This window comes from Gorilla gorilla, chromosome 6 (assembly GCF_029281585.2).
Source record: "Gorilla gorilla gorilla isolate KB3781 chromosome 6, NHGRI_mGorGor1-v2.1_pri, whole genome shotgun sequence".
In the NCBI taxonomy this organism is placed as follows: Eukaryota; Metazoa; Chordata; class Mammalia; order Primates; family Hominidae; genus Gorilla; species Gorilla gorilla.
In genome coordinates, this window is record NC_073230.2 from 148608232 (window position 1) to 148616076 (window position 7845).

Below are 7845 nucleotides of genomic sequence, written 5' to 3' on the forward strand. Positions count from 1 at the left end.
CCGAGATTGTGCCACTGCACTCCAGCCTGGGCAACAGAGCGAGACCCCATCTCAAAAAACAAACAAACAAACAAAAAAACAACAAAAAAACATCATGAGGGCGTCAGACAAGTGGAAATTGTCAGCCATCACTTAGCTCTGGCTGAAGTGAACAAAACCCTTCTGTAGATGTGACCGTCTCTCTCTTTTTTTTTTTTTCGAGACAGAGTCTCACTCTGTTGCCCAGGCTGGAGTGCAGTGGCTCAGTCTCTGCTCACTACAATCCCCGCCTCCCAGGTTCAAATGGTTCTCATCATGCCTCAGCCTCCTGAGTAGCTGCGATTACAGGTGTGTGCTACTACACCAGGCTAATTTTTTTTTTTTTTTTTTTTTTTTTTTTTTTAGAGACAGGTTTTGCCAAGTTGCCCAGGCTAGTCTCGAGCTCCTGAGCTCAAGTGATCCGCCCACCTCAGCCTCCCAAAGTACTGGGATTACAGGCATGAGTCACTGCCTCCGATATATAGAGGTGATCTAATAAGGGACAAATCTAACATCTCTAACAATCTTGGGACCAAGTCCATGGATCCACTGAGGTCCGCTCTCCTCCCTAAGGGAATAGACACTCCTACTACTGAGTACCCATCAGAGACACCAGGCCCCCGAGGACAAAATCATTTGCCATTTTGTGATCACGGGGGCTCAGACTGCACTTTATAAATCCACATATGTAACCTTGATGGGAATTTCAAGGCCCAGCTTGGGAGATCGACCATTGTCAAGTTTAAAGCTTTGCTTTCATTGCTACCAATTCTAGTTTCGTGATGAACCTTTTACACTTCAGGAAAAATCGGTTTATTATTTCACTTGTGGGTAATGGGAGTTTCTAGGGAAGTAGTTCCAAATTGGTTTGTATATAGATTCCTTGGAAACTCCAGTAAAAGTTGGGAACCCTCTCCCTAGTAAATAAATACCTATACATTTCAGTTTCAGGGGGTCACAACCTGAAGCCCACTCATGAACAACAACATAAGGAGCCCTGGTTCCAGGCGGGAGCTCTACCAGCTGGCTTATTGATTCCACTGCATTTTTGCCCAGGACGCTTTCACAGGCCATGGGAGGGCTGTTTTCCACCTGATTCTTCAGAGCCCCAAACTGAGATGATGGGTGACTTTTATCCAGATTTAATACCAGAGTTAAATACCCTGACTCAGCCAGCATGACAGCTAGTCTGATCATTGCACTTGCGAATGGCACACTGTGATATTCAGGCAGAAAACTTTCACGTTTCTGCAGGCAAAACACATCAACTAAAACAGGCATTGAAGCTATTGTCAGTTTTGAGAGATCTTCACAATGATGATGGAGAAAATGTATTTCAAAAGTTGAAGGGGTGACCTCGGCAAAGACTGTGACGACTCAGATGCGCTGACCAGGCCCACCTGGCCTTCTGCAGACCTCAGTTTCTCTGGCCACTAAGCTAACTCAGGGTCTGTTTTGGCCACCAAAACCTCCTTCCCCTTGGGAGTCTCTACCCTGCCTGGATGCTTGCTGGGTTTGCTGGGTGCAGAAGGTGCTTGCTCCTTGTGGCTGTGCCTGTGGGAAGGGTGGTGGGGGGCAAGGTAGTTCTGACTAGCTCTGAGGAGACTGTTCTGGGACCTAGGAGTTCTGCTTTCCCTGTCTTCAGGGTCTATAATGGAGATGCCCTCAAGGAGGGCAGGGGACAGGCCTCGTAGTCACTGGTGGAGCCCCCTCTGATATCCTTGTCTCCCTGAACAGTTTTCTTTTGTTTTTGTTTTTGAGACGGAATTTGGCTCTGTTGCCCAGGCTGGAGTGCAGTGGTGCGATCTCGGTTCACCGCAACCTCCACCTCCTGGGTTCAAACGATTCTTCTGCCTCAGCCTCCCAAGTAGTTGGTATTACAGGCGTGCACCATTAAACCGGGCTAATTTTTGTATTTTTAATAGAGACGAAGATTCGCCATGTTTGTCAGGCTGGTCTCGAACTCCTGGCCTTAAGTGATCTGCCCACCTCAGCTTCCCAAAGTGCTGGGATTACAGGTGTGAGCCACCGCACCCGGCCCCATCTCTGAACACTTTTCCCACCTGCCAACAAACGATGGGGTTTCCTAAGCCCGCAGGACTTCCAGACAAGTCTTCTGCTCTGGAGCCGCTGGGGGCTCAGTCAACATGATCCAGTGTTTGCATCAGACCAGCCTTCCTCTGGGGAGTCGGCCCCAGGCCGCGTGTTGCAGAAGAGCCAAGGGCACCCAATGATGCTCCCCACCAGGGCCCGGATGAGGTGCACTCTGGGGCCGCGGAGCTCTCCTGCGCAGACCAAAAGCCCAGAGCCGCAGCGATGGAAGGCTTCGCGTCCGAACGTAGCAGTGCGTCCTTGTTGTCACTAGAGGGCGACCGCGCGTAACAGGAAAGCAAAGCGCTGCGGAACCTCGCTCGCACCCAGGCTTGCAGAGACTGCGTGGGGACGCGGACTTTTTCCAGGTGGCGGGGGGGCCTTGAGGCCAGAAAGGCAACGCAAGGCTGGAGAGAGCAGGAGACTCAGGAGGTGTGACTCTTAAGAGCAATTCCGGGCCGGGCGCGGTGGCTCACGCCTGTAATCCCAGCACTTTGGGAGGCCGAGGTGGGCGGATCACAAGGTCAGGAGATCGAGACCATCCTGGCTAACATGGTGAAACCCCGTCTCTACTAAAAATACAAAAAATTAGCCGGGCGTGGTGGCGGGCGCCTGTAGTCCCAGCTACTCAGGAGGCTGAGGCAGGAGAATGGCGTGAACCCGGGAGACGGGGCTTGCAGTGAGCCGAGATCGCGCCACTGCACTCCAGCCTGGGCGAAAAAGCGAGACTCCGTCTCGGAAAAAAAAAAAACAAAAGCAATTCCGGCGGGGGGCGTTGGCTCACGCCTGTAATCCCAACACTTCAGGATGCCCAGGGGGCCTCGGCAGCGCGCGAGCAGCGATCCAAGGGCAGAACCAGAGTGGCTCTGTGTGCTCACAGCTTGTAAATGAAATAACAACTGAAATTACATAACACAACAACAACAACAATGTGTGTTTGGGAGCTTGATGTGAATTCGCTCTGCCCTGCGAATGTGCCGGGCACAGGTTCCTGGGCGTCTGCTCAGGGTTCCAGGGTCGAGGCTCTCAGAGGCCATTGGTGTCACCTGTGGGTTAATAAACTGGGAAAGAATGAAGAATGGGATGGGGCTTCAGAAAGGCTGTAACCTGTTGTTTCCAAAGCCAAACCAGGGAAAATAAAGATTTAAAGGTGTCGTGTCCTTTGCAGCAACCTGGATGCAGCTGGAGGCCATTATCCTAAGTGAATTAATACAGGAACCGAAAACAAACCAAATATGCATTATTTCACTTTTTTTTTTTTTTGAGATGGAGTTTTGCTCTTGTTGCCCAGGCTGGAGTGCAATGGCGCCATCTCGGGTCACGGCAACCTCGGCCTCCCAGGTTCAAGCGATTCTCCTGCCTCAGCCTCCCAAGTAGCTGGGATCACAGGCACGCGCCACCACGCCCGGCTAATTTTGTATTTTTAATAGAGACGGGGTTTCTCCACGTTGGTCAGGCTGGTCTCGAACTCCCGACCTCAGGTGATCCACCTGCCTCGGCCTCCCAAAGTGCTGGGATTACAGGCGTGAGCCACCGCACCTGGCCGGTTGCATCTTCTCACTTCTAAGTGGGAGCTAGACATTGGGTAATTATGGACATAAAGATGGGAACAATAGACACTGGGGACACCTAGATGGGGGAGGGAGAAGGGCAAGGGTTGAAGAACTATAGGGTACTGTGCTCAGCACTTGGGGGAAGGAACCATTTGTACTCCAAAACTCGGCATCACATGATATGTCCAGCTTACACGCCTGCACATGTACCCCTTGAATCTAAAATAAAAGTTGGAAAAAAGATTTAAAGGTTGCATTTTTGCCCTAATCAAAATGAAAATACAGGGCCGGGCGCGGTGGCTCACCCCTGTAGTCCCAGCCTTTGGAAGGCCGAGGCAGGTGGATCGCTTGAGGCCAGGAGTTCGAAACCAGCCTGGTCAACATGGTGAAACCCCATCTCTACTAAAAATACAAAAATTATTTGAACCTAGTGGCCCGCGCTTGTAATCCCAGCTACTCAAGAGGCTGAGGCAGGAGAATCACTTGAACCCAGGAGGCAGAGGTTGCAGTGAGCTGAGATCATACCGCTGCACTCCAGCGTGGGTGACAGAGTGAGACCTTGTCTCCAAAAAATAAATAAATAAAATAACCAAAATGAAAATACAGTTTTAAAACTACAGGAAACAATGATTATTCATACAACTTTGGATACCCATTTAATTGGATCATAGAATGTGAGGAAAAGAAAAAAAGAACCCTGCTTTTATCCCCTAAAATGTGAATCAAGGTCTGGGCATATTTGAAAAGCAATCTGGAGGTAGCTTTCTCTAGTCCTTACCTTACCTTCATTCGCAATGCATGTTCATGTGCATCATTTAACGTCAGCCCTGAAATATCTCCGTGAGGTCGATGGTGCCTCACTCTGTCCCATGGGGGCTGAATTCAGGTCTCAGGTCTGGACGAGGGAAAACGCCTAATAATAATTACCAAAAGTCGCCTTCTGCACGGTCACGCCGAGCCAGCGCCTGGGCCCGGAACCGGGCCGCAGCCCCTCAGCCTTGCCCACCGCCTCCCGACCACGGACCCCCGCAAAGTGAACGAGCTTCGGGCCTTTGTGAAAACGTGTAAGCAGGATCCGAGCGTTCCGCACGCCGAGAAAATGCATTTCCTGAGGGAAAGGGTGGAGAGCATGGGGGGTAAAGTACCAACTGCTACTCAGAAAGCTAAATCAGAAGAAAATACCAAGGAAGAAAAACCTGATAGTAAGAAGGTGGAGGAAGACTTAAAGGCAGACGAACCACCGAGTGAGGAAAGTGATCTAGAAATTGATAATGAAGGTGTGATTGAACCAGGCACTGATGCCCCTCAAGAAATGGGAGATGAGAATGCAGAGATAACAGAAGAGATGATGGATCAGGCAAATGAGAAAGTGGCTGCTATTGAAGCCCTAAATGATGGTGAACTGCAGACAGCCATTGACTTGTTCACAGATGCCATCAAGCTGAATCATCACTTGGCCATTTTGTATGCCAAGAGGGCTGGTGTCTTTGTCAAATTATAGAAGCCAAATGCTGCCATCCGAGACTGTGCCAGGCACGGTGGCTCACGCCTGTAATCCCAGCACTGGGAGGGCGAGGCAGGTGGATCACGAGGTCAGGAGTTCAAGACCAGCCCGGCCAAGATGGTGAAACCCCATCTCTACTAATAATACAAAAATTAGCTAGGTGTGGTGGTAGGCGCCTGTAATCCCAGCTACTCCGGAGGCTGAGGCAGGGAATTGCTTGAACCCGGGAGGCGGAGTTTGCAGTGAGCTGAGATCGTGCCACTGCACTCCAGCCTGGGTGACAGAGCGAGACTCCATCTCAAAAAAGAAAAGAAAAGAAATAATTCCTGATTCAGCTCAGCCTTACAAGTGTCGAGAGAAAGCACACAGACTTTCCCTTCAATTGGATTATGGTGAAGATGCTAGTGCAATGCTGAAAGAAGTTCAACCTGGGGCACAGAAAATTGCAGAACATCGGAGAAAGTATGAGCGAAAACGTGAAGAGCAAGAGATCAAAGAAAGAATAGAAAGAGTTAAGAAGGCTCAAGAAGAGCATGAGAGAGCCCAGAGGGAGGAAGAAGCCAGATGACAGTCAGGAGCTCAGTACTGCTCTTTTCCAAGTGGCTTTCCTGTGGGAGTGCCTGGTAATTGTCCCAGAAGAATGTCTGGAATGGGAGGGGGCATGGCTGGAATGGCCAGAATCCCTGGACTCGATGAAATTCTTAGTGATCCAGAGGTTCTTGCAGCCATGCAGGATCCAGAAGTTATGGTGGCCTTCCAGGATGTGGCTCAGGACCCAGCAAATATGTCAAAATACCAGAGCAACACAAAGATTATGCATCTTATCAGTAGATTGTCAGCCAAATTTGGAGGTCAAGCGTAATGCCCTTCTGATAAAGAGAGCCCTTACTCCAGGCACGGTGGCTCATGCCTGTAATCCCAGCACTTTGGGAGGCTGAGGCAGGCGGATCACAAGGTCAGGAGTTCAAGACCAGCCTGACCAACATGGTGAAACCTAGTCTCTACTAAAAATACAAAAATTAACCGGGCATGGTGGCACATGCCTGTAATCCCAGCTACTCAGGAGTCTGAGGCAGGATAATCACTTGAACTCGGGAAGCGGAGGTTGCAGTGAGCCAAGATCACATCATTGCACTAGACAGAACTAGACTCCGTTTCAAAAAAAAATTATTTCAATAAAACTAATTGGGAACACCAGTATTTCAGTAGGACCTGGGTAGGGACTGGAAGTACTTGGCAGGGCCGCAGCAATCTTGCTGTGTTTTATATAACATGTATCTGGCTGGCCACAGTGGCTCACACCTGTAATCCTAGCACTTTGGGAGGCCAAGGCAGGCGATCACCTGAGGTCGGGAGTTCGAGACCAGACTGACCAACATGGAGAAACCCCGTCTCTACTAAAAATACAAAATTAGCCAGGTGTGGTGGCGCATGTCTATAATCCCAGCTACTTGGGAAGCTGAGGCAGGAGAATCGCTTGAACCCGGGAGGCGGAGGTTGTGGTGAGCCAAGATCGCGCCATTGCACTCCAGCCTGGGCAACAAGAGTGAAACTTTGTCTCAAAAAAAAAAAAAAAAAAAAGAAAACATGCATCCTTCAGCAGTTGCCCTTAAATCTTACACTGTGGTGAAGGGATGATTTTTTTGTAATGCTGCGGTAGAGTTGGATTATTTAGTTCTGTTCTTGTCCAGTATATCTAATAAATGTTTCATATTATTTCCACATAAAAAAATAGTTACCAAAAGTCCAATACGGTTGTGGGCAGGACACACAGCTGCTGCTTGGTCTTCCAGAGAGCTATTTCTCAAGACCTTCCTAAACCAAACATTCGAATATGGAAGTGATTCCGGAAACATTTTTGGTTGTCACAACTGGAAGCCAGGGGTTGCTACTGGCAGCTGGTGGGTAGACACCAGGGATGCCGCCAAACATCCTACTATGCACAGGACAGCCCCCTAAAACGAGGAAGTTTCTAGTCAAAAATATGGAGAGTGTGGAAGTGGAGGAAACTTGAAATATGAGAATATTTATTTGGCTCCTTTAAAAATCGCAGTCCAGGCCAGGCATGGTGGCTGGAACCTGTAATCCCAACACTTTGGGAGGCCAAGGTGTGCGGATCACCTGAGGTAAGGAGTTCGAGACCAGCCTGGCCAACATGGTGAAACCTGGTCACTACTAAAAATACAAAACTTAGCCGGGCATGGTGGCAGGCGCCTGTAATCCCAGCTACTCAGGAGGCTGAGGCCGGAGAATCACTTGAACCCGGGAGGTAGAGGATGCAGTGAGCCAAGATTGTACCACTGCACTCCAGCCTGGGCCACAGACTGGGACTCCGTCTCAAAAATAAATAAATAAATAAAAATAAAAATTGCAGTCTAGAGTTGTTCCTTTGCCTGTTCTCCTACTGCACAGTAGGTAACCTTTCCATTTCCATTTCCAACAAACTTCCCAACTGTTTGACCATTTTTCAAGCCATTGTGCCAGTTCCTATCATTTTCGGGGCAGCACGGAGAGTTCAGTAATGTGGGTGCAATAGTGAAACGACGGTGAGATGTGGATGCTGACTAGCTGGGAGGCCCACCTGCTAGCTCTGGGAGTGTCCTTCTACACCATTCCATACCATGGGCCTTTGGTCACTCCCCAAATGAGAACACTCACTCACTAAGACTCACCTGGTGT

General features: G+C 49.4%; 1 pseudogene; it reads left to right on the top strand.

Moving 5' to 3' along the window:
- Positions 1–2334: 2334 nt before the first annotated feature.
- On the top strand, positions 2335–5738 carry LOC101141656 (putative protein FAM10A4; annotated as a pseudogene).
- The last annotated feature ends 2107 nt before the right edge of the window (positions 5739–7845 follow it).